Source organism: Panthera pardus, unplaced genomic scaffold (assembly GCF_024362965.1).
Source record: "Panthera pardus isolate Hobbes unplaced genomic scaffold, ASM2436296v1 HiC_scaffold_6, whole genome shotgun sequence".
In the NCBI taxonomy this organism is placed as follows: domain Eukaryota; kingdom Metazoa; phylum Chordata; class Mammalia; order Carnivora; family Felidae; genus Panthera; species Panthera pardus.
Genome location: NW_026526991.1, coordinates 36,224,179 through 36,251,544, shown reverse-complemented (window position 1 = coordinate 36,251,544; position 27,366 = coordinate 36,224,179). Strand labels below are relative to the sequence as shown.

Sequence of the window (27,366 nt, the reverse complement as noted above, 5' to 3'; positions counted from 1 at the left end):
GAGCAATCTCTGTACAGTGAGATTTGTTGCACGTTCGCAGCACTTCAGACTCCCTGACATTGTGGATTAGGGACTTCCGGGAGCCACTGGGCAGTACGTGCTTTGTTTTCATGTTGCTCCCGTAACCAACGTTGGGCATCAAGAGCTGGTGCTTGAATCGTGTGCATACCCTATTGTCAGTGCCTCTGGGTTTCTGCCAGTTGCACTTAATCGTGACTTGTCGTCCACCTGGTGCCCGATGAACTTCTTAGTCCTCTTTTTAATGATCTTGGGCTTCACCAGAGGTCTGAGGGTGGCTGTGATGCCAAGTGGGGGATGGCTGCCACCTCCACAGGCAGCGCCAAGGAGGAGGGGGCAAGTTTTTTTGCTTCTAGACATTTTCACAAATAATTATTTGCATTTTTTTCTTTGTTTTGAACCTGAAGTCTCTAGGTATAGATAAGGGTTGAAGGCAGGATTAGATTCTGTGTGTGTAATCAGTCCTTGACAGTTGCCTGGAGCTTAGTGGTTTTGGGACTGGAGTGTAAAGGTAAGTTGGGGATTCATGTCAGGGATGACTAACATGTAAGAAATAATCCTCTCTTTCAAATTTCCACTGAGAAGAGACATAAGACGACCATGCTAGGAATGCACAGTGTTTGCTGCAGCCATCTTTTGTATTAGATAGAAATACCTGGGGTAGGTGTTTGTATAATTTGAATATTCTCTAAATTGGGCCAGTCCTTGCCATGTATGTCTCCTTAATCTCTGTTCATTTTGGAAGAGCTGAAACTCTGAGAATTTATATACAGAGCCTTTTTCTGAAGAAACTGGCAATGTTTTGTTCCTTTGTAATGATACTTAGTTTTGTTTTGGATAGGAAGAGCAAATGCCACTCAGCCTAATGAGAGAGAAGACTAAGTATAATCAATTGTTCTTATGTATTACTTCCTTTAAAAGCATAGTAAAACTGGGTGTTTTCCCTCTGCTGTGGTCAAAGGAAGCTTAGGCTGCTTGCTGTCAAATATTAAAAGATTATGATTTTTCTGGGGCGCCTGGGTGGCTTAGTCGGTTAAGCGTCTGACTTCGGCTCAGGTCACGATCTCACGGTTTGTGAGTTCGAGCCCTGCATCAGGCTCTGTGCTGACAGCTCAGAGCCGGGAGCCTGCTTCTGATTCTGTGTCTCCCTCTCTCTCTGCCCCTCCCTCGCTCATGCTCTGTCTCTCTCTCAAAAATAAATAAACATTAAAAAAAATTAAAGAAAAAAGAAGATTATGATTTTCTTTAAAGCATAGTGGATGAGATTTCAATTTGTCTTTCATATCAAAGGCAAGGGTGTCATGTTTATAAAGTTCCATATTTAAAGCTGTTTTAATTTTAAACAACATAGAAATTAATTATAACTTACGCTAATAAAATAACTATTTAGAAAACAACACAAATACTATATACACAAAATATTGAATCTCAAATTGAGCCTATAAGATCCTCTTTCAAGCATGGAAAGTTTTATATTTTTCAACAAGGTTTTTATGAAACAGAAATCAACTATTTTTTATTTATTTTATGCACTAAATATTTATTGAGCACCATGTGCTAGGTTTTTCTAGACATGGGGGTACAGAAAAACCTACTCTTGTAGAGATTACACTGTAATAAATTAACGAGGCTTTGCATTCTCTTATATTTCACAAGAATGGTATTAATTTGGTTGGTTAGCATTTTATGTTACTTAAACTAATATTCTGCACAGATTATAATCAGTGTTTTGCCAAAAAAATACAAAAAATCAGTGTAAATGTGTATGTTATATGGAATATTTTAAGAGAAATTGTTTAGGGGCACCTGGGTGGCTCAGTCGGTTAAGCATCCAACTTCAGCTTCAGGTCATGATCTCATGGTTCGTGAGTTCGAACTCCACATCGGGCTCTGTGCTGACAGCTCGAGCCTGGAGCCTGCTTCAGATTCTGTATCTGCCTCTCTCTCTCTCTCAAAAATAAACATTAAAAAAATTAAAGGAAATTGTTTAAATTATTATTTTTAAACAAAGGACAGATATGAAATGTCATATATTTGCAAATTTTTTTAGAAGCCCAAAATATAATTCTTCAAATTATAGTGGTAAGAGCTTATATACATCTTTCTGAATGGAACCATTTATAATATTAAAAATATTATTTAATATTAGATTCTTGCTATAGGTAAAATTAGTGCACTTTTGAGGCTTATTTGAAGTTTTCTATACCATGCTCTGCTTTCTAAGATATTTTAACATATTTGCAATTCTAGAAGAACGTTAGTGCCTTATTTTTTTCTTCTTCAGTAGCTTCTACCTCTTACTGACTGAAAGTAAGATCAGTTAGTTATCTTAGACTAGCTGCCCTTGAGTTTTATTTCAACCACATCTCTCTATAATTGTGATTGTATGGAGAAAATTGATTCATGAATCCTTATGTTCCTTGGGAATTAAAAACAAATCCCATAGGAGGTAAGGAATTACTTTAAAGTAATGGAGCAAATGGAAATCTGCATGTAGTACAACTTGTCCATTTAATGGAAATAGACTTAACTAACTCTTTTGAATGAAAGGCGTATTTGAAATGACATGAAATCGATTTGAAATGTGGATAGAACTAAAATCAAGTGGTGTTTTATTAACTTGATCTATTGGTTGTTTTCTGTATCATATGGGACAGCTGTGTCAAAGGCAGTTAAGATAGAATTTTGGAGGCAGCCTTTTACATGTGATAAAAGGTTGTCCCCAGGCTTATTGACATCATTGGCCACATTAAATTATAAACCCTTGACTGGCTTGGTCTGTCTCCCTCTCCTTTCTCTCTTTCTTTCTTTCATTCTTCTTTCATAAATATTTTATAAATATTTCTTTTATAAATATTTTATATTTTATAAGCCACTAGAAAAATATCGAAATTAGGTTTTTCCTTTTATAAATATTTTATTTTATAAATTTTGTAAATTTTTTATATCATATATATTTTATATATTATATATATTATATATTATAATTTTTGTAATATTATTTATAAATTTTATAAATATTTTATAAGCCACTAGAAATATTTTATTTTATAAATTTTATAAATTTTATAAATTTTTATATAATATATTTTATATATTATATATATTTTATATATTATAATTTTTTATAATATTATTTATAAATTTTATAAATATTTTATAAGCCACTAGAAAAATATCGAAATTTGGTTTTTTTTCATATAAGAAATTTGACTGATATAAAGCGTGATTTTTTTTATGATTAAAGACTGGTTTAAGAAACAGTGAAATCACTTGTAACCTCTGTCCCTAGAATATCAGTTTTCATTTTTGATTATTCGATTTAAGTAGTATATATAATTTGCTTGATTGTAATCATACCGTAGACCTAGTTGTTATCATTCTGTGGAAACTCGGTTTTTAACAACCCTATCAGACCAGTACATTCATATATTCCCTATTCACTTTAATAATGATTACAACCATCTCTTCCTTTCAATGTGTGGGAACTCAGCTACTTAGTACTTAAGACAATATGTATGTTTAAAAATTTCTTAGTATCTATGTAGTTTCTGCTTGACTGTTTATGTTTATCGAGAACTCACTACTGTGTAACAGCAGCCTAATATATTCCTGGGCATCTTTAGTAGTTGCTCTGTTATATTGAGTCAAAATACTCTTTTCCTTATACTTTCCCTTATTAAGCCTTGTGAAACAACGCAGAAGTCCGCTAATCTCTTTGCCCAGTGACAGCCTTTCAAATGTTTTAAGCCAATGGTTCTATCTACTCTTTAGCTTTTTTTCTTTTAGTTTGAACATCCCATTTCCTTTGTTCAGAAGTTTATGTGGCTTTATTTCTAAGTCCCTAACTATTCTGGTCACCTTTCTCTTGACATATTCCATTTAATCAGTGTCACATTTAATATCTAGCCCTATACTGAACACTACCATGAAACCACTACCTCCCTTGACCTATCAACTGTATTTCTGCAGTTTCATAAGCTTTTCTGGCAGCCAGTTTACACTACTGGGCTTGGTCAATTTTTTCCCCCATCCTTCCTCCTCTTTTAAGCTGTATTTCCTTCTGTTGTCTTTTCTATATGCAGTCATTGTTTTACCATAATTTTCAGACTTCAAGTTTTAAGTCTGCTTTATTGATTTTGTTGGTATAGATTCATTCATTTATGTGTAATTTTAACAAATATTTATTGAGCTCCTATATGCCGGGTATTCTAGCGGGTGCCGATAGATCATAATGGTCAAGATGTAGTACCAAAATGTATTTCCTCCGGTGTCTTGTGACCCTGATTATGCCATTAGAGGGGAATGATAATAAAGAAGATGATGATGATGGCTATAGCCAACGATTATCAGGTGCTGCTATATCTAGCTCTAACAACAGTCCTTAAGGTGTAGGTGCTATTATTATTCCCATTGTACAGATGAAGAAACTACAGCTCGTAGAGATAAAGTAACTTGTTGATGGTCAGCTGGTGGTTGGCAGAGCTCGCATTACAGTCCAGATGATGGTGTGCAAAGTCTGTTGTTTTAACCATTCTGCGAAGATAGGAACAAGGTAGAAGTTTAAGTAAGGGAAAGACTTTGCTTTTCAGCATGAATGGCAAAGACTTCTTTGAAGAAATGGGATTTTGAGGGAGATGTTTCTAGCAGAGAAACTATCACTAGATGGGGGGTGGGCACGAGGGTGGAAGAGTACAAAGCATTAAAGAGGAATCGCATTTGTTCAGTTTAGCTATACCATGAGATACATATAGGCATGCTGAAATGTAAGAGGAAAAGGAACTAGACACAGATTGTTGAGTACCCTATGTATCATGCCCACATAAGCGTGTTGTGTTGGTAAGAAGAAATCATGAATAGTTTTTGAGCAAGGGTGTTCCGTAGTCATATCATGCCTTAAAAATATGATCTTGTAGCATTCAGGAAGGATTACAAAGGACGCATATAGATGATCAGACTGGGAACAAATTCAGGGCTTGAATAAGTAATCAAACTAAGAGGTAATGAGAGCCAGACTTACCAGTTATCAGTGGAGGGAATGTAAAGAACAGGTATGAAAAAGACAGGACATCGCTTCAATTGTTTTGAGTTTGAAACCAAATGACTATTGGAAGAAGCAGGAAGTAATAAATGAAAATGAAGATGCTGCTAACGGAAACAGTCAGATCTGGTTGAGGTTTTTTTTTTTTAGGAAGATGAGGAGTAGTTGACCTTTAAAAAATGTTGAATTTGAAGTATTGCTGTGAAATCCAGATGGAATTATCTCACAGGCAGTTTGAGAATCAGTGATATGGAAGAAAAGGTAAGAGTGGTAGATGGGAACCACTGTTAGATGTAAAGGGGTAGGTGTAAAACATGGTGCATGAGGGCAATAGGGCACATTGCAAGTGGTACTTCTAGGCTTGGAGATGACTGAAGGGATTTTCTGAAAGTAGTCTGTGACAGATATCAGCTTGGCTGTTTTCATAAAGACTTTGTGTATAATTTCAACTTAAGCTCTTTGTTCATGCATTTCCTGATTTTTTTATGCTACATTCCATGAGTGGGTCAACCTCAAACACTTCATTACTAAGACCAGATGCTAATTCCACTATCTTGGCCAAAGTTTCAGATTTTCCTTTAAATTTAACAGCCAAATCCTTGCCTTATTTTCATTTCTTTCATCACTTGGCTTGAATTCTTCATGGTTCTCTCTTTGAACTCTTTCCTTTTGTAGTCTGCAAGTTCTGTCTCTTCTGATTGCATGTTCTTAAGTGTTTCTTACCCGGTTGGCATCTTGTGGCCCACCATCCTACGCATGCTTCATCACCAGGTAGGCTGCATCTTCTGATTTCATTGAGGTTTCTGTAAAGTATTGCAGTCTACCTGTGTTGCAAAATGTAGCTTGATTTATATTATTTGATAATCATTTCTTTGGGGCTTCCTGTGTGGTCTTTAGAGTATTAAGAAACCAATGGCCTTCCATGCCTCTGGCAACCAATCAGCTTTGTACTGTTTAGTGGTAAGATTATTACATTTGAAAATATTTAAAATCATCCTTTAAAAAAATTTTTTTTTAATGTTTTTATTTATTTTTGAGACAGAGACAGAGCATGAGCAGAGGAGGGGCAGAGAGAGAGGGAGACGCAGAATCCGAAGCGGGCTCCAGGCTCTGAGCTGTCAGCACAGAGCCTGACGTGGGGCTGGAACCCATGGACTGTGAGATCATGACCTGAGCTGAAGTCGGACGCTTAACCTACTGAGCCACCCAAGCGCTCCAAAATCCTTTTTTTTTTTTTTTTTTTTGGAATGCTATCCTTTTAATTTTACAGATTTTAAAGAAACAAGAATTCTCTTGGGGCACAATCTGACCTCATATTTAACTTTTGAAGGGAAAGTGTGGCTCCTCTGACAGTTAGGGTCAGGAATTGAATTCTCTATTATCCTTGAATTTTAAAGGGATCATAACAGTCAATCCATTATGGGAAATCTCTCCTTAAGTTTTATTGATGTTGGCAACTGTTCTGCTGAAGATAAATATATTTTTGCTTACTCTGTCCTAGGAAGAAGCAGAAGTGAAAGGTTGTAGGCTAAAGATACTGAATTAACTGCACAGTGAAGGTGTGACCCAGTAAATTTAAGGAGCCCAGTATGCTTCAGTTTGACATGTTGAATTCATCTGAAAGATAATGCTGCCCATTCCCAGGAGAGAGTACTGGGCTTCATTAATTCCCGTTGTATAGGATGATTCTTTACAGGTGCATGGGCTGAGGTTTAGTGAGTGTGGTTTATTGGAAAAAGTCTATTTCTCCCTCTACTTCTGGAGGATTCTAATAGACCTATGTTAGCTTCACACCTCTCCCCTTTATAAGCAGACTCCTCATCTTTGCATTTCCACAACTGAATGTACAAAATTTATATAAAAGGAAGTTTGCTCACTTAAAATTTTTTGTTGAGTTGAATGTGTTAGCTATTCTTTTTCTAATTCTTCACTTTAGAAGTGAGCACTGAAATTTCCATTTAGAGAACATTTTACTTGCTATAAAATGTATGAACCTCAGGACATTAGGAAAACCTAAATCATTTCAAAATGACCAAACAGCAGTAGCTAATTTCCTTTTAGTGAAGTTAAGCTTCACTTGTAAAGACTTCATTTAAAGTTGAAAGGCACATATGCAGTGCCTTGTTCTCTATTACCATCACCCTAGAATCAGGGGCTACTTTAATATTCGTTAATTTCTTGAGGGCCGCAGAGTTTTTAAGGGATTGCCAAAAAATTTCCAAAAAACTCATGAATAGATGGTACTTTGGCGACGATTTTAAAAGGTTGTGGTCTCTGAAACCTAGTGTGAGTATGTGATAAGATAGAAAGCATGGCCAATAAAATAGACTTCCATTATCTTCCGGTGCATGTATCGAGAATAGCTCTATTACCTCAAAGGACCACCAAAAATCTGTTTTTTTTTTTTTTTTTACTTTAAATAACATTAGGCTGAGTTAAGGTTTGTTAAAAAAGGATTAAAGAAGACAATTGAGGTGATACAACCAAACTTTCATCCTTCATGAACTGGGATAGTTAGAACTACAAAATAAAGCTGATGGCAGGTAGCTTTCATAAGATTCACAATAAAGAACAAAGGAGGAGAAAAATAGGAAATCTATGATTGGCTGGGGCCACCTAGTCAACCTTGTTTGGGGTCAGAAGGTCCAAATTGGTTTAGCCTTGGGAATTGGCTACCTTGAGAGATGGAGCTTCTACTCATGCTGGGACATTTACAGGAACACATGGGTTATCTAAATTTTAGCTTGCTAATGTGGTATCCTAGGTAGGAACAGCTCACTCTTGGGCCCAGAAATTTATTTCAAGAGATGAGCAGACTTTTTGACTATAGTTGTTTCTCACTAGGGCAGGTTCGTAAGTTAGTAAACTTCCAGTGACTAGAAATGTTTAGTAGAGATTGGAAAAATTAGAGAAGATTCTAACTGGAATCTTTTCTGAGAAGAAAGATTGGATAAGGTTTGCTTAGGCAAATAAAATTTTTCTTCTGCTTATTCCAGTCCACACTCTAGAAATAGTTCAGGTTGAATTGTTGAAGCAGAGGTGGCACAGTGTATATGAACATGGGAATAAAAGTCAGAAGAGTCAAGAATTTTCCTTCTATAAAACTCTATTCTGTACATTTACCTGGTAGCTAAGACATTTTCTACTTTTCCTAAAACTACTCTTGTGTTTATTTTACTGTTATATAATATTCTTTTAGGAATTGAGCCTATGGTTCAGTAGTTCTGTATAATGCTATTTGGCCCGTATCATGTAATAATTCTTGAATATGAGTCTTTGTAAGTGGAATGAAAAAAGGCCATTTGTGCTGTAAAAATCTATTGCCTTTGACAAAGGAAAAAAGAATCACTTTCTGTGTGTCAGTGTTTACTACCGGTGACTTGTTTGCATCAAATTCTTCACTGTTGTTCATCAGATCATTTGCGTCCTTAGTCATTATACTTTGTTTCACTCCTCAATGAGAGTAAGCACAGGAGGCCATAAAAGAGGAAATTGACACATCAGTGACTCCATAGTATGGACTTCCCTACTTCCGTAAGAACCCAAGTTGATTAGCTGACCCTGATAACTGTTGTCTTCTAAAACTCTGGATCAGCTGCCTTTTGTTGTCTGCCCATAGACAAGATAGAAATTAGAGTCTACAATTTTCCATTATCCCAAAGGTCAGCCGGCACATTCGAGAACCACTGATGTGTGCCACCAAGTTTGAGCCTGCGGGTGAGAACCTGCAGAGAGGCAAAAGGCAACTGATCCGGAGTTTTAAAAGATAACAGTTATCAGGGTCATCCAATCAATTCAGTTCATTTGGGAGTAGGGAAAGCCACATTATGGAGTAATTCAAGTTCCAGCTTCTTCTTATATTCACTTGTAAGCTCAAGCTTGGTGGCACATGCTAGTTATTCTTCAATGTGTAGGTTGACCTTTGTGATAATGGAACATTTCAGGCTCTTATTTCTATCTTCTGTGTCTTTGGTAGCATTTTCTGTATTGTGTCCAGCAACATGATTTACTTACATTTACACCTTAGAGGAAGAAGGGAGCTGGAGTGATGATATTAAGGAGGGAGTCAAATCGCCTATTTTTTCCTGTGTCTTATCATTCAATGTTTGTATCTCCCCTTTTCTTCATGGAAATAGTTTAGCATTTCTTAGACATGGAGCTTAATTTCTGGACTTCTCGGACCTATGTTTTATTTTTTACTTTATGCTAGTATTGCCATAGAACTGCTGACTTGCCATGTTTTAGTTTTATATTTTAAGTTAATCAATGAGAAAAATACAATTTCAAATACTTCCAGATGATGTATATTATAAAAAAGTAATTTCTTTTGTCCTTGTTCCTGTTGTGGTCTTTTCTCTCAATATAAGTTTTCCATAGTAAGTCTTTGCAGAATAAAAATTGTTTCTTACTTATGGGAGGTCTAAAAAAAATGATGGATGGCTTAACTTTAATGCTTCCATCTTTTCAAACAAACATAACAAAATTTTGCCTAACTCTTCCCATGTGCATGGCCTCGTGCTATAGACCATGATCCAATAGAAAAGTTAATTGTGAGGTTCTCTAGGTCATTGGTAACAGTGAGCATGGTTGTAGGTGAAGTATTTGTGTTTATTTCTTGTGTAAAAATATGCAGAGAATGACATCCCTTGCTTTGATTGTCAGCATTTTTAGGGCTCTGTGAATCTCTGTAATACTTAGTACGACCGTGCCTGCTAAGAGTCGTTTAACAAATACTCTGTGATGTTAAATAGTGTTCTAGCATGTTCAGCCATCATTTATTTAGTCTCTCATATTCAGCCTATTAGAATTTTAGGATGGAATGGGGCTTTTCCTGAAAAGAGATCTGTTTAAACCTCATGAACTACAAGCTAATTAATATGAAAATAAACAAACTGCATTATTGGTGATTAAATATGCATCTATAAACTTCATCTCCAATCTAAAATAGTTGCAGTGGGTAAACTTTCTTACCACTATCATGTATTTTTATTATTTTTAATCGTGCTGTGTAAAGGTAAATTCACAGTAGGCATAAAGTTAAGATCTAACCTTTTCTAAATAATTCCTAAGAATTAGTATAATGGGCACTCTACAGCGTTTCACTTAGTTTTTAGGATTATTTATATTTCATCCTAGATGTGAGGAAAATGCTTAAATTACAGCATTTACAATATTGCTTAGAAATGACCATCCAGCTACTGGTGTAATGCTTTCTTTTCAAGGAAGACTGCTGCTTTAGTAGGGCGCCTAGCTAGCTCAGTCAGTGGAGTGTGCGACTCTTGATCTCGGGGTCATGAGTTCAAGGCCCATGTTGTTAAAAAATAAAATCTTAAAAAAAAAGTTTAAAAAAAAAAGACTAGTGATTAGGACACATTTTTTTCCATTCCTAAATAACTCTAATGATTGGAAATTTTTTATTTTAATTAAAAGTTAATTTTCTTATCACTTTCAACATTAATGGCTCTTTTGTCAGACTTGACATCTCTTATTTTCTAACCATTTAGATAACATGGTTCCTAGATCCTTCATTCTTCTGGTATTCTTGTGGATATTCTCCAGTTTATCATGGTTCCTTTTGAAGTGGGGTATTCTGAACTAGACACTGCTGATGACCTCATATTGCTTTCTAAGGAAACTGTATATGTTTATTAACTTACCTTATGTTTGTATTAATTATTCTTGCATGCAACTTATAATATTGATTCTTAATGGACTTATGAATAATTAAAACACTCATTTTGTCTGCTATTAAGCCACAGTTCTCTCATCCTTTACTGGTACAATTGATTTATAGACTTGGAGTCTAGGTTTTTATATTCAAGTATGCTAAATGTATTTTTTCCTGTTTTTTTTTTTTTTTTTTTTTTTTTTTTTTGTCTCTTGGAAATGTTTTGAATATTGACACAGTAAATGGAAGAGTGACTGTCTCCTTAAATTTTGTGCCTCACTCTAGTTCTGGCCCTGCTCTCTTCCTTCCTTACCATTTTTATTTTCTTGGAACTAAAGGATTCATAGCCTCAACTTGAAAATATTGTTTTAATTAAATAAATTCATAGTAATAGTGATGATAACAGCTCTCTTTTAAAAAGAGGGAGAAGTAAGCCTCATTTTACAAGTGAGGGGAATTAAGCTTAGAAGGATTAAGTAACTTCATTTGCATGTTGATTTATTCAATAATATATTCATTCAACAAGTCACTTATTGGATACCTGCTATGTGATAGGAACCTGGGAGTTTGTTAAAAAATAGATGTAGCTTCTGCCTTATACCTCTTACAAACTGCTTTATAATTTTCATCAAAAGTGCTTTTAATACAATGGGTTATTATTCAGAACTAAAAGGAAATGAGCTGTTGGGGAGCCTCTCTGGCACAGTTGGTAGAACATGCAACTCTTGATCTTGGGTTGTGAGTTCAAGCCCTATGTTGGGGGTAGAGTTTAGACAAAAAAAAAAAAAACAAAAACCCAAAAAACACAAAACCCGAAATGAGCTGTCAGGCCATAAAAGGACATGAGGGAATCTCCAATGCATATTACTCACTGAAAGAAACCAATCTGGAAAGGCTCCACACTGTATGATTCCAACAATATGACATTCTGGAAAAGGCAAAACTATAGAGACAATAAAAAGCTTAGTGGTTGCCAGGGGTTAGGGAAGAGGATGGGGTGAGTAGGCAGGACACAAGGAATTTTTAGGGCATTGAAACTATTCTGTATAGCATAATGGTAGATACATGTCATTTTACATTTGTCAACAACATAGAATGTACACCACTAAGAGTGAACTCTAATGTAAAGCATGGATGTGGGTGATAATGATGTGTCGGTGTAGGTTTATTGATCTTAACAAGTGTGTCTCTGGTGTGGGATATCGATGGTGGGGGAGTTTGTAGGGGGGCAGTGGGAACTGCTCAGTTTTGCTATGAACCTGAAACTGCTTTAAAAACAAGTTCTATTTTGGGGCGCCTGGGTGGCGCAGTCGGTTAAGCGTCCGACTTCAGCCAGGTCACGATCTCGCGGTCCGTGAGTTCGAGCCCCGCGTCAGGCTCTGGGCTGATGGCTCGGAGCCTGGAGCCTGTTTCCGATTCTGTGTCTCCCTCTCTCTCTGACCCTCCCCCGTTCATGCTCTGTCTCTCTCTGTCCCAAAAATAAATAAAAAACGTTGAAAAAAAAAAAAAAAAAAAAAAAAACAAGTTCTATTTTAAAAAGTATGCTTATATAGCCTATTTTTTCTCCCCCTTTTTGGGGGGATGGGGGAGGGTTTATAATATCAGGGGAGGTTTCAGAAGTACCAAACTAAAACTCAGATGTGTTCCTTGGTTATACCCTGGGTATATAGGCTATCCCCTGGATTAGAAGCCATTAATGTTGTTAGCTTATGATACCAAGTAAAATGTTTCTGGGTGATTTTGTGGTAAATTGATTTCCTGTGAGCATCTCTTCCAAATTCCCAGTAGCAAATGGAGAATTTGACAATATTATCAAACATGGGTGTATTTTTCTGAAACAGTTTTAGAGTTTTATAAAAATGCTTGTGACTATCCTACTGTGGTAGAGTTATTTTGTCCTTAGTACAGCTGACTACATTGCAGTAGGTGGTGTTTTCCATTTTCTATGTGGTGGTCTGGCCATGACCAAATAAATTATCCTCATAATCCTTACATAGCCTGGGACAGATCCACAGTCTGGATCCAGGTGTGGGAGAAAATGCTAAAAAAAGACGAGAAGGAGGGTGGAGGGGGCATCTTAAAATCCTTCTTTGAAATGATGCTAGAAGGAAACTAGAGTGTTCTGAAGAGTTTTAACTTTAGTGTTCTTTTATGGAACTGAAATTAACCTGTGGTAATACCTCTTCTATCATTGTTTCTGGAAAATGACATGTTCTATAAATTAATTCTTATATTAGCATTTTATATTCTGAAACATTTCCCTTAAAAGTTGGTGGAAAATCTTTCTAAAATGTATTTCATATTTGCTTTCCTGAACATTCATCTTTTTACATGACTCAGTACTATCATTATGATTATTAATTTTTTTTTTTTTCTGTAACATGTAGACATATTCAGGAACTCATCATACATATAGGAAATGTTTTTCCCACACAAAATGGCCACAGGCTTACGGTTTTATTTTTGTACTTTAAGAAAATATCTTTAATATTTTTTCCTTCATAATTATGCTGCCAGGTGTTACTTTTGCTTTTCATGAGTACTGTAACAGGCTTTCCACATTTCCTGATTTGTTAAATCCAATTTGCTATGGAATAAAAAATAAGCGTATTTAGCTTGTTAGTATTTCTAAGTGTGAGTGGACAATTATTAGCGTAGATATTTTCCTTGGCTTAGAGAAAGATAGGTAAAAGTCAACAGTTGGGGAACATACAATTGTTTTAGGATCTGGACCTTTTGGTAGTTTCATATTGACTCTCATTCTTTATTTCTACAGGGAAACCCCAAGTATTCCTGTTTCTGGAAGGAGCTAAGTAGATTTTCCTTTTTTAAAATTTTTTGCTTTTTTTTTTTTAAAGTTTATTTATTGAGAGAGAGAGGGAGCACATGCATGTGAGAGAGAGAGAGAGAGAGAGAGAGAGAAAGTGTGTGCATGCACACACATGGGGGAGGGGCAGAGAGAGAGGAAGGGAGAGAATCCCTAGTAGGCTCTGTATGGTCAGCACAGAGCTAGATGCAGGGCTAGATCTTCCAAACCCTGAGATCATATCTCAGCAGAAATCAAGAGTCAGACGCTTAACCAACTGAGCCACCCAGGCGCCCCTCTTTTTTTGCTCTTACGTTCTCTAGTTCTATCTCTGGTGCTGAAAGACAAGGTAGATATTTCTTATCTTGATCTGTGTTCTAGTCCTGAATCTCTTCTTATACTTTCCTTTAATCCTTTCCAGTATTTCTCTCTTCCCCCTACCTCCCCTTACAAAAATAGAAGAAGAGTAACGTGTAAATATTAAATCCTGGTGCTAGTTGTTATTCAGTCTCTTAGACAACAGATATTGTATCTAAATCTTATAATTTATATTGAAGGGACTGGATCTTTAAAGAGAGACTACATAATAATTTATGCAACAGGCAGAGTCTATTAGCAGAACCCAGAGCCCTCCTTGCCTGATAAAGTTTGGTGACCAGATTGGGTCACCGTGTGACCTCGATATATTAATAAAAGTGAACACTATTAATTATAATGATTTGGGTCAGGATAGTTCTAGAATTCACTTATCAAAGTGTGTAGCACAGAGCAGGCATTCAATACAGATGTGTTGAATGAAGAGAAATAAAATGCTATTTAGATGTTTGGATAAAAATTAATATATATAACATGTATCAGTGTGTGCAGAGAGGAGTGATGCCAATATTTTATGTAAGGAAAAGATAGAGAATGGATTAAAATAGTAGGAATTTTATGTCTGTAGAAGTTTAGTAAAATTAAATGGCCTGGAAAGTTGTCGTTCACTAGGATGTTAGAAATGGAAGCCTCGAAAGAGCGTGCAACTCTGGATCTCGGTGTCATAAGTGTGAGCCCCATGTTGGGTGTAGATATTACTTAAATAAATAAAACTTTAAAGAAAGAAATGAGTGCCATGATTCTGTGATTTATGATTATTGAAATTTGCATTCGAATGTTAAGCTTTCTAGTTAAATAAGGGGGAAGGTCATTATGGATGAGATTTTCAGGAAATAATCTATTAAAAATAGACATAAGTAGTTTAGAAACCACTGTATATGTTTATTATGATTTAGCTTCTCCTTTGACAGAAGAGGTAGGGAACTAAGAGGACTTTCTTAAATTGATTGAACGTCGACAATCTCAAGTGAGTTTATTTGAAAGTTTTTTGAGCTCTTAATAGTACTGGAAACAGAAGGTATTTGTAATGGGTCAAAAAGAGTTGGAGATGTGAGGAGGGATGTCCTTATTTCTTATTTTCCTGCTGACCCTGATGGGAAGGGCACACAGGGCTCCCAGATTCAGTCAGCCAGAAGAGTAGAGAGCCAGTCGGGGTTGAACCAAGAGACATGAGGTGAACGGTGCTGATGTTTTTAAAGTAACTTCAATTTCTCAATTGAAAAAATGTTTACAGTTCTTCGCCAGTAGTTTCTGTTGTCACTTCTGCTTTCTTCTCTGCTTTTCATGCATTTTATGAAAAAGTTCCTTCCTTAATCACTTCTCTTCTAGTTATGTTACATACACATAATTACTCAAATGATTAAATGGGATACTGTGTAGAAGATTTAACTTTAAGGAATGGAAATTTTCCTATGAGGAGAAACTTTGCTTATGCTGTTTATATAAGGTATTATATATGTATTTTAAAGTTTATTTATTTATTTTGAGAAAGAGAGAGAGCATGAGCCTGTGCATGTATGAGTGGGGAAGTGGCAAGGAGAGAGAGAGAATCCCCAGCAGGGTCCATGCTGTCAGTACAGAGCTGGGTGAGGGGCTCTATCTCAGCAACTTGAGATCATGACCTGACCCGAAATCAAGAGTTGGACGCTTAACCGACTGAGCCACCCAGATGCCCCAGCTTTTATATTTTTGTGACTTTTCCTTAATATGTCTTCACAGTTTGTTCCTTCTGTAATAGGAAAACGCAAAACAAAACAAAAAACTCCAGGTTGGTGGAGAGTGGCTAAGTTTCTTCATATCAATAAGTGAGAAAGTCCACATAAATAATGAATGACTAATTGAAACTTTTACCACAGCTCGAACAGCACTTACTTCAGAGTGCTGGCTTTGGTAAATTGAGGACAAATGGCAGATGATCCTGGATTTGGATAAATTTACACATATCAAGTTGATCTACAAACTTCACTTTTAAAAACGAATTTTTAAATAAATTCATTAGTCAATTCTATATTCTACTTCAATATCTTGTCATTGAGTGAAGGAAATTGGTAAATGAGCACATAATTCATTGTGGTTTGGGCTTTGATGAAAGTACTGTATATCCCGTGTTCATCCTGTGTAGATTACAATAATAATAAGTATAAGAGAAGCATATGTTTGAGCACAGGGACGTGCATTCTGTTTTCATGCATCAAAACCTTAGAATACCATGCTAATGTTACCTCAATAATGGCTGCACTAAATATGTAATCTTCTGGCGTTTTGCTTTATGCTACCTTTTCATCATTTTACTCCACGCCTCTGAAGATTTTTCTTGTTCCCTGCTAAGTTTTAGAGTTTAAAGTATAATTTTAATGGTCTGCTTAAAAAAGATATTTTTAATTTTGCATTCCATTTCGAATCATTTACTCACATAAAAGGACTTGCAGAGATGGAGAGCCTCAATTATGTTCATATGTAATTATGCAGCAACATTTGCTTCAAATCACTGCACATCTTTGGTGGTAGTAGAGAGTATTTTTTAATTACTGGATGTACTGATTTTTTTCCTCTGGTTGAATGTACGTGGCCTTCCTGATGAGCTATTTGAAATTCTGACGTGGCCACAGAACATGCACTCTTGCCTACTGGGGGTTGGAATATCTTTTTGGTGACCAAATCTGTGTGATGCTTTCAAGCCTAATGCTTGGAGCTCTGTCCACATTTGCAAAGTATTAGTGTCTGCAATTTCATTTCCCTTTCTCTGTAAACTTGCTTACATGATTGACATATTTCGTCTTAAATTTTATGTATCTATTTTAGAGCTCAAGATTTTAAGGGGCTCTAATTCCCTTGTTTTTCGAATGCCAAAGATTGGAGTGTAATAATGTTAAGTAATTTGCATAAAGTAATTCTCAATTGCTGACATTATGACATGAATCCAGCACTCTGTACTTTTATTATGCAGTGAAATTATAATCTGCTTAATATAAATACATGATGAAAAGGTATATTAGCAGTAAAATGTAAAACATCAAAAACATTGAAATTTAGCTAACCATGGTATCTTAATTCATAACTATAGTAAGCTGGTTTTGTTTGGTGAAGAGTTAAAACCTTTAAAAATGCAATACTTACTTCTTTTCTCTCTCAGATAAGGAGGAGAACAGGAGGAAAGTGAGTCACATGAGTTAAATACCTACCCCCTGACAAGCAGTTGAGGAAAAGGAGGCTCAAAGATATTAAAGATATAGCCCAAGTTTACTCAATTAGTACGGGATCAAGCTGGGAGAAGTCTCATTCAATGTATGTTGTTCTTTGCATCAAATGATTCTAGCTTTAAATACAAGAGAGAAGTATCTCGGGGCGAATGGGTGGCTCAGTCGGTTAAGCATCCGACTTCGGCTCAGGTCATGATCTCACACTCCGTGAGTTCGAGCCCTGCGTCGGGCTCTGTGCTGACAGCTCAGAGCCTGGAGCCTGCTTCAGATTCTGTGTCTCCCTCTCTATGACCCTCCCCCGTTCATGCTCTGTCTCTCTCTATCTCAAAAATAAAGAAACATTAAAAAAAATAAGTACAAGAGAGAAGAATCTCTGCAACTGCTGTGAATTTTGAACATAGGATGTAGTTTGAATAACCCAGGTTAAATTTTATCCTATTGTATTATGGAAGAACAGATCAGAGATCTAGAGTTTTATGAGAGGGCAAAGAAGCTTGTTATGGGGCAGGGCCAACTAGTAACCATGTCTGTGCTCAGTATAGTGCAGGGATGAACATCTGAAATTCTTCCAATTTTGTAGGGCCTTGATAAACTCTAGGGAGAAATATTCTTTGTAAAATATCAAATATTGAAGCTTTTACTATGAGTGATAGACTTTGCTAGGTAGTTTAGAGGAAAAAGGAAACATCATCAAGGATTTCTGGCTTCCTAATGTTTGTAATTCATTTGGGGTTCACTATTAGCACCCATAAAATCCTTAGACCCTATCATAGTGTCCAAATAACTGCTAAATTGGCTAACACACAGTGCAGTGATATGCATTTCAACTTAAGACAAAAAAACTAGGCATTAAGATAGAATAAGAGACTGAAAGAATTTCATAAAGTTCTTATTTATAGGGGCAAAAATTTAAGAAGTTACGTACTATCTAATATAGTGATTCAACTACCTGCAGAAGTATTATCATTTATTGAAAAGCAGTAGTGTTCTTAGTAATCTTCAGGAAAACTTAAAAAAATGGTAAAAGTAATTAGGTACTGTAGCAGAACCAAATTATAACGTTGTGAACACATTGACAAAGTGTGGACCAAGAGTTGTATTATTTTGACAGTGATGTTTTTTCCTATGTGGATTCAGTCGTGTCCACTTTAGGCACTAGGCTTTAAGTAATTTTAATTTCCTGACTGTGCTATGGTTTTATCAACCCTCTTTAGTTTTTGTTGTTTTGTTTTGAGGAACCAGAGACATAATTGATTCAGAAAGCTTTCTGGGTACTCACATAAATCCACAGTGAGAACCAAATCTATTTGCTCCTGATTGAGTTCCTTTCATGGCAATATTGTGGAAACATGGAATGCTAGAGTTTGAAGGAGAATCAAAATCTGTGGTCCTAATCCCTCCTTTATAGATGAGAAAAGCTACTCAGCTTGTGAGTAGCAAATCAGGGATTATCTGCTAAGATTTTGTTTGTATGATTTTGGTTTTTAGAGTGGCTTTTTGTTTTCATTTAAAAGAGAATTTACACCATCCAAGTTTTTGTTTTTTTGTGAGTACTTTTTAAAATATTTTACAAGTAAAGAGATCATTGACTTTAAAAGGCATGAACACAATTCTAGTTTGATGACAGAAATTAGTGTAATAAACATGCCATCAGCTAATTTTGACAAATGTCACCCCTAATTGATGATTTTACTTGAAAAAAAGGTGTAGATAGACAACTTAATACTGTTTACATATAGTTATTTTTGCTTTTTTGGTTTAACCTCTTCAACTTTAGGAGGATTACAAGAGTTCATATTTATAAAGTTCTTAGAACAGTGCCTGGCACATGCTAAGGGCTATAAAAGTCTTTGTTAAATAAATAAGTAAAGAAATATTAAGTATATAAGAGAGAGCGATGCATGATCTATGCTTTCTGGTACTTTAAGGACAGGAAATATGAGAAAAGATTTTAAATCTCAGTGTTCTGATTTGCCAACTTGAACAGTGTAATTTATAAATATTAAATGGTTGATCTTTTATAATGTGGTTACCATTAACCTTTATTCTTTATTTTAATTCAACTGATGTCATTTGAAAATAGAGTAAAAGTAAATGTCAATGGAACAGACTAAGCACATATCAGGACAGAATAATTATAAAGCAGTCAGGTCTGTGAACGATAGTATTTGTAAGAGTCATTTTATTTCATGATGACAGTCATAAAGTTATGTTCATGTTTCTGAGGAAGGAAAGACCAAAATGTGTTCTGCCGTATGTGTACTCTATAGAGGTGCCAATCCTCCATTTGGATTTAAAACTGTCTCCTACTTGGTGTTTGGTGTTACTTGAGAGTTGTTTATTCAGCCAGCATTTATGGAGAGTACTGTGTGTGAAAACCTAGGACAGTTTGCTTTGCAGCATGTTTATTGGTTTTGAGAAGTTATTTGAGCACCAAATGTGTTTCAGGCCCTCTTCCAGGATCTAGGAATATAGTGGTAGAAAAACAAAACATGATCCCTGCCCCTCAGTCCTTGTAATCTAGTGGAGGAGACAATCATTAAGCAAATAATTATCATGGGGGTGAGTTTTATAAGGGTAAAACAAGGAGGCTTCATTACGCAGAAATGTTAGAAGGTTTCTAAAGTCAACTTTGAGGCTGAACTTTGAGGGATGAGAGGGAGTTAGCAAGGTAGACGGGGATGAGGTCGAGACGGGAGAGAAAGCTTTAGAAGGTCTTTACAAAGATACTGAAGACATTAAGAGCTCCATAAAAGAAAGGATAAAAATCAGACGTGGCTGAAGGTTTGATATTAAATGAGAACCGGCCTCAGATGTCGCTGAGAAGGTAAGCAGTGTCATCTAAGCCTGAACTCTGTAGAAAGTATTAAAGGTTTTCTTTTTTGTCCCACGAGCAATGGGATGCACTTTCAGGAATGGAGTTACAAATGAAGTTTGCACATGCACTGATCAGTTTGGTTTCTAAACGTTGAGTGCAAAATTGAAAGGTTTGAAACAGCATTTTCACAAATGAAACTGCATTGTCTCAAATTGAATTCTATTATGTTTTTATAATTATACCTTTGCGTCTCTGCTCAGCACAGTGGCCTTAAAGTGTTTATTGATCTACTCTTCCCTTGGCTGATGTAAGTGTTTCCGTGGTGTAGGTGAACTAGCTGGGTAGTGCCCCACTGATGCACATTATATCTTGCCCTTTAGTGTTCAGAACAGCTTGTTGGTGATACACTGATTTACAAGTAGCCAGAGATGAGATTAGTAGAACATTGGGTAACGATTCTTTCCTAAAGAACAGTGCGTCCTGGAAGCCATTTTTTCTTGCTGTGCTTTCTTACTATGCCCTAATGGTCCCCCAAATGTACTATGTGTCCTCAATTGTAATTATTTATTATTTAGTGCATACTTTATTTTATTTATTTTTTATTTTTTTAAGTTTATTTTGAGAGAGAGAGAGAGAGAGCGCAAGTCAGAGAAGGGCAGAGATACAGGGAGACAGAATCCCAAGCAGGTTCCACGCTGTCAACACAGAGCCTGAGGCAGGGGTCAAACTCACGAACCGTGAGATCATGACCTGAGCCAAAGTCAAGAGTGCGATGCTTAATCTACTGATCCACCCAGACACCCCTAGTGTGTAATTTAAACACTAAGCAGTGGCTTTTATTTTATGTGTTAAAAAAATACATGTCAAAAAAGAAATTGGAAATAATCTAAATGTCTATCAGTATATCCCTGAGTGGTGGAATACTGTAATACTCTGTGGTAGTTGCAAGAAAAAAGGTGTATAAATATGGACCAGTCTCAGTCACCTGTTAGATGAAAATGTAAATTGCAGAATGAGACTTAGCTTATATTGTATTTCAGTAAGTTTTAAATATACACAGAGCGATAGTATATATTTTACATGGAAAAATATTTAAATAGTACAAATATAAGAACACAGGGTGAAGAATCATACTAACTTCAAGATGGTAGTAACTTCTGAAAGGAAAAGTAAGGGATAGAATTAGGGATAGGTTTAACTTTAATATTATAGTTTTTGTTTCTGAAGGAAAAACATAGTTGAAATAAATCATACAAAAATTGAATATTCATTCTGGATGGCGAGTGATATGTGTGAGATATCAGGTAAATAAGGTTTTGGTCATTTGCTTCGATTTTGGTGGCAAGTAACAGCTGAGCAGAAGTGGCTTAAACTATAATATGTTTATATTTAGTTGATTTGATAAATTTGATTTAATAAAATTTCTGGAGGAGGGCGGTCTGAGGATTGGTTTGGTGACTTAAGCATGACGCTAGGAACTTGTGGTCTGTCCAGCCCCGTTTGTCAGCAGTTTCTTCCGTCTTTGTGAGGTGGCTGTATCTCTGTGCTTCACGTTCTCATAGGAAGCCGCTGAAGTGGGATCCAGAAGGGATGAGGAGTTCTTCCCTCTTGTAATGAGAAAATATTTCACAGAAGAGTCTCATTAACCAGAGCCTGGACTAAGTCCTGTCATAGTATGGTGCCTGGCGGACTGTAGGTGGTTAATAAATGGTTGTTGGAAAGATGTATTTTCAGTAAAGGGGAATGGGATTGTCACAATTATTCTGTGAGGTTTGACTTTCTGAGTGATCTTTGCCTTCAGGCCAAACTCTTTATTGATGATGCACTTTTACTGAAATGTGAAGTGTAGAAGTTTCCACATTTTCATTTGTTTTTTATTTATTACTGTTGTTTTTAATAAACCAAAAGGGAGCTGCAGATCATGGGTCTCAATCTCTTAATTTTTCCCAGATGAGGAAGCAGATACCCACACAGGTGTGGCAGTGCTGACACAGGAATTCCAAGCCCTTGATTTCTGCTCTGGTGTTCATTCTCGGTACATTCAAATTGTGTAATCAGTACTGTGAATCTCCTGAAGGATTCTCTTAAGGACTTTTGGTGAGGCTGAAAGATGCGTTAAGTTTTTGAGGGACGCCTGTGTGGCTCAGTCAGTTAAGTGTCTGACTTCAGCTCAGGTCATGATCTCATGGTTTGTGGGTTTGAGCCCCACATCGGGCTCTGTGCTGATAGCTCAGACCTGGAGCCTGCTTCAGATTCTGTGTCACCCTCTCTCTCTCTCCACCCCACTCCTTCTTGCCCTCGCTCTTTCTCTCTCTCTGTCTCTGTCTCTCTCCCCCCCCTTCTCTCTCTCTCTCACACACACACACACACACACACACACACACAAATAAATATTAAAAAAAAAAAGTTTTTGAAACCTATAGAGAAGTCCTCTTGCATCACTATTATTATGCCAGCGCTTGACTAAAATTGATACAGCTCTATGTTGCCTTTGTAATTGATTGGAAATGGATTGTATAGAAAATTGTATCTGTGAAGTAGCCAACCGTTATCATTTTGAATTGTCTGGGTGCGGTTTTCAGGCTGGATAACCAGGCTAATAACCACTCCTTTTCCTGGAACTAAACATACTAGGGGTCTTTATTTTCTTACACAGGCCATCTAGCCGAATTCATTTGACTGTGTAGTTTAAAAGAAAAAAAAAATGAAAATATAACTTGGCAAGCAAGTGGTTATGTAGGAGAATTAATTTCTTGCTAACCTTGCTTCATCATTCCCCCTTCCTTACCATAACCAAACTTGATGTACATTTTATTTGAGAAGCAGTTGCTGTTTTTAATTATGTGTGCAACTCTTTTATAAGTGGAACGTGTACTACAAATTTTCAGGCTGAATAAATAATATACTACTGTGGACTGATCAGTTATTTGTATTGTAATTGTTATCTTGGTAAGAGGTATTAAAGTACCTCTCTATATTTTGTCCTGGGTGATAATGTGTCCCACATTAATACCTGGGGTGTATCTTCTATAATCCCAGCAAAATTTCTTTTGCAAAAGCATTGGTGAAATTTTATTAAACTCTGATGAATTATAAGGCTTAGCCCCCCGCCCCACCTCCACCCGGAATCTACTGAAAGGCCTAAGTCTTCACTACAAATAAATAGCGTGCCAGTGGCAGCTACTAATTCAAAGCAGCTTTTGAATCCAAGCAGAAAGTTTTAAAATTCTCTGGATTATAGCTTTAACTTAATTTATCAGCCAAAGAAATGAGACAATTTCTTTAAAAGGAGGAATGAGGGACAGAGGACAGAAGATGTAATAGATCAGTCTTTTCCCAAGAAAAGCAAATGTTTTAGTTCCAGATTAGCAGTCCCAGTTCCTTGCTGCTCCCACCCACCATGGAAATTGAATGTAAAGCTTGGGCTGTGGTCAAGACACCCTCCAAGAGATTTAGTACTATCCAAGGACTATCCAAGATGGCTTCAGTTGAGTACAAATTCTGCCGAATTATAGCTAGACCTGGCTGCTTTCTCTTAGTGGAGGATTTTCTCCTCCTTGTGCATTTTTGTCTTCATTTCGACATGCCAATAAACTTTATGGAGTAGAACACATAATGTTGCCATATTTTCTAGAGTGTTTTTCAATGACAAATTTGTTTATGTTTTTAAGGTAGCAAATGGAAAATATTTTGTTTCACCATGGCATAATAAACCAATAAAAACAGCTGGACAAACATTTATCAACTAAAGTAGGTGCTAAAGTCCTCTGAAGCTCGATCATGCGTTAAGAGCCTTGTTTCAGTTTATGGCTGATGTTTTCAGAATTACTAGTGAGGCTGCAAAGCAGTGTCAACTAAAAGTCAGCTAAGATCTTCTGTGTTTTAGAATTTCAGTAGTTTGGGCTCTGAGAAGTCTCTGCTCATGGTTGAGATTCTTTCTTGAGGAAGTTGTGGGAGAAAAGCAAGAGACACATCTATTTCTTTTTCCTCCAAACGCTTCTTTACTCATTCAGTTGTTTTACTCTCAAAGTGTATGGTTTATTGCCAAATAAATCTGTAAGGAAAATGGAGATCCCAAACAAATATGCCAAATATACAGCTGTTAATCTGTTAGCTAATTGGACTATTGACAAATTCAATAATGTATTCAAGATTTTTGAGCTCAACTTTAAGAAACGTTAATTTTAACCAGGGCTCTATCTTGACACTTAAGGCTGTTACCCATTATATGAATAATTGGTTTCCAAAACGTGAGGCAAATATAGCCAAGTAAGTAGGAGGCCTGCAGAATGTTGTTCTACTGTCCTCTTTCAAACAAAACAAACACAGCAGCAATACTGGAACTGTGCCAAAATAGAATAATTACCCACCAGGTTTCTTAAAGGTGATTTTCAAAGCTTAGATATTTGAGGAAAAATATCTAATTAAAAAAATCTGTATACTTACGTTTGTAACTGAAAAGTTAAAACAGGGTATTTAAAGTGTGGTATGTGTGCTACTTATCTTAAAGGGTATACACATAAACATTTTAATATTTATTTTAAGGGTTATTATTAAAAAAAGGTAATTAGCATGTCAGATAGTCCATGGGTCATATTATTAAAAACAAGGCAAAATGTAATAAGGAAAACAAGATTGAGGCATTTAAAAATATATATATATATATATATATATATATATATATATATAATTTTAAATGTATATTTATTTTTGAGAGAGAGAGAGAGAGCGCGAGCATGCGTGTGCACAACCAGGGGAGGGGCAGAGAGAGAGGGAGAGACACAGAATCCGAAGCAGGCTCCAGGCTCTGAGCCATCAGCACGGAGCCTGACATGGAGATCAAACCCATGAACCCCCATGAACCGTGAGATCATGACCTGAGCCAAAGTCGGATGCTTAACCCATCTGAGCCATCTAGGCGCCTCCAAAATTGAGGCATTTTAAAGGTAGATATTAAGTAATTAGTACAGTGAGAACGTGTGTGGCAAAACTTATGGAAGTTCTGTATGAATGACTAGTGTGTGGGAAACACTGGGTTCTTAGTATCTGTTTTAGCAGTGGTATCCCACAGAGATACAGAATCATTGAATCCCAAGATTTGGAATGCCCTTGAAATTTACCTAGTGTAGACTTCATCTAATACATATATATATTTTGAGAGAGAGAGAGTGAGAGAGCGAGACTGACAGTGTGAGAGTGTGCAAGCAGGGGGAGGGCACAGAGAAAGGGAGAGAGAGAATCCCAAGCCAGCTCAGCACTGGTCAGGCTCCAAGCTTTGTGGGGCTGGAACTCACAAACCGCAAGACCACGACAGCCTAAACCAAGAGTCAGACCCTCAACCGATTGAGGCACCCAGGCATCCCTTTTATCTACTATTTTATCATGACGATCTATCCTATTTTTGGACTTCCAGTGATGGAGAACCACTAACCCCTGAGGTGACATTTTCCATCATTAGATACATGTAACAGTTAAAGTTCTTGTGTATAATAGCTCATCATCCAGCTGTTACTAATCCCATGATCTCAGTCTGTCTTCATGATAAGTATAGAACAAGTCTAATCCTTCTTTCTTATGATGCAGTTTCAACAATTTGAGGAAATGTGTTATTCTTTTTCTCCTAAATCACTTTTTACTGGCTAAATAAACCTCTTTTTCTTCAGTAGTCCACAAAGTGACATGGCTCCAAGATCCCCATGCCATGTTGGTTTCTGCTTTGAATGCTTTCTGGTTTTAAGATATCTTCCCAAAGGGTTTCCTATAGTTGGGTGACTTTAGATAATCATTCTGAAGAGAGGGTATTAATTTAAATGAAGTGGAATCGTGCATAGAATTTTTCTATTACAGAGTTTATCATATGAACCAATAGATATGTGTCATCAGCATTTTTATTACTTGTATGTATAGTAATAGTGATAGTATATAACACACAATAACATTGAGAAAATGTTTCAAGTGTATTATATCCTTATGGTAAACACTGTAGGTTTTTAATTATGTATTATGCTTGTTTGTATTGCAGTCTAATGTTACATGTTTCCACTTGATTTTTTTTTTTTTTTGGTGGCTATATCATACTGACTCATTGAGTCTTACTTTTTTCTAAAATCTCCCCAAGTATTTTTCCATGCATATGTTGCTGATTCACATCTTCCCATCCTGCAGCCTCTGGCGTTGGACCTAATTTTCGGTCTTAGGATCTAATCCTTATCCCTATTAAACTTAACTTTGTTTACTTCAGTTGGTCATTCCATTCTGTCAAGATCTATTTGGATATTGTGCTCTGCTAATGAAAACGTTCTTCCCTGCTTAGAATGGCATCAGCACTTCTCCCCCACCCCCCAAATTAGGCATTCTTTGCAATCTAACTTTATTTCCTTGATTGGGAATGTGATGTATACCCACTGCACAGTTATTGGCCACCTGTGCTAGTTGTGTGGGGACACTAATATTTTACCAGTTTCTCACTGGTATGACCATTGCAGTTGGTAAATAGCTATTGCCTTTTCCTCTCCTGGGGCTTTCTTCTTCCTTGACCATCCTGTGCCCTTACCTGAGATCACCTGGAGCTCCCCAACGTCCAGCTTCTTAAAGTTTAATGCTGAAGGTAGCGTAGGTCCTATAAAACCTTGCTCCAGTAATGTGGCCAGTACCCATTCTGTATCAGTTATTAATATTTTGAATATCACCCCTGGGTATAGCATAATATGTATAAAATCCATAGCCATGGAACTGACCACTTACTTAATTACAAGTTTTCTAGTTCTTCAGATGTATTTGAGGCCCCGGAGAGATTTTAGAGGAAGTTTTGAGTGATGAAAGCTGCACGGAGGATATCTGCTATGAAAATTGTCTCTCTCCTTCAAGTCAGGAAAAGCTTCGGGATCTTCTTTGTTCTTCTCATGAAGTTATTCTTCATTTTATTTTGTCTTATCTATGTGCTGCTTCAGTCTTTTGTGTCATGTTTTCCTTTGGTAATTTAGTAGAAAATAAGACATGATGGTAATTTTTATTCATTTGTAGGCACATATAAACTGTTAGCACTTGCCTCTACATGCCTATGGACATGAAGCACCTTGTATACTTTAGTGAGGAAATGATTGTGATAACCTTATTAATACACTTGGTGAAGCCTAGCTAAGTGCAACACTGCAGTGGGCAAAGAGGCCCAAAGATAGTCACCCCCTAATCCTCAGCACCTGGTGAATATACTACTTTTCATAGCATCAGGAACTTTGCTGGTGTGATTAAAGATTTTTGAGAGAGAGAGAGAGAGGGAGAGAGACAAAGCATGAGTAGGAGAGGGGCAGAGAGAGAGGGAGACACAGAATCCAAAGCAGGCTCCAGGCTCTGTCCTGACAGCAGAGAGCCTGATATGGGGCTCAATCTCTGAACCATGAGATCATGACCTGAGCTGAAGCTGGATGCTTAACCGGCTGA

At 36.5% G+C, this 27,366-nt stretch overlaps 1 protein-coding gene across 1 annotated transcript in view; it reads left to right on the top strand.

The window, feature by feature from the left end:
* TMTC2 (transmembrane O-mannosyltransferase targeting cadherins 2) overlaps positions 1–27,366 on the top strand; it is a 400,812-nt gene that overhangs the window by 109,156 nt on the left and 264,290 nt on the right. The window lies entirely within an intron of this gene.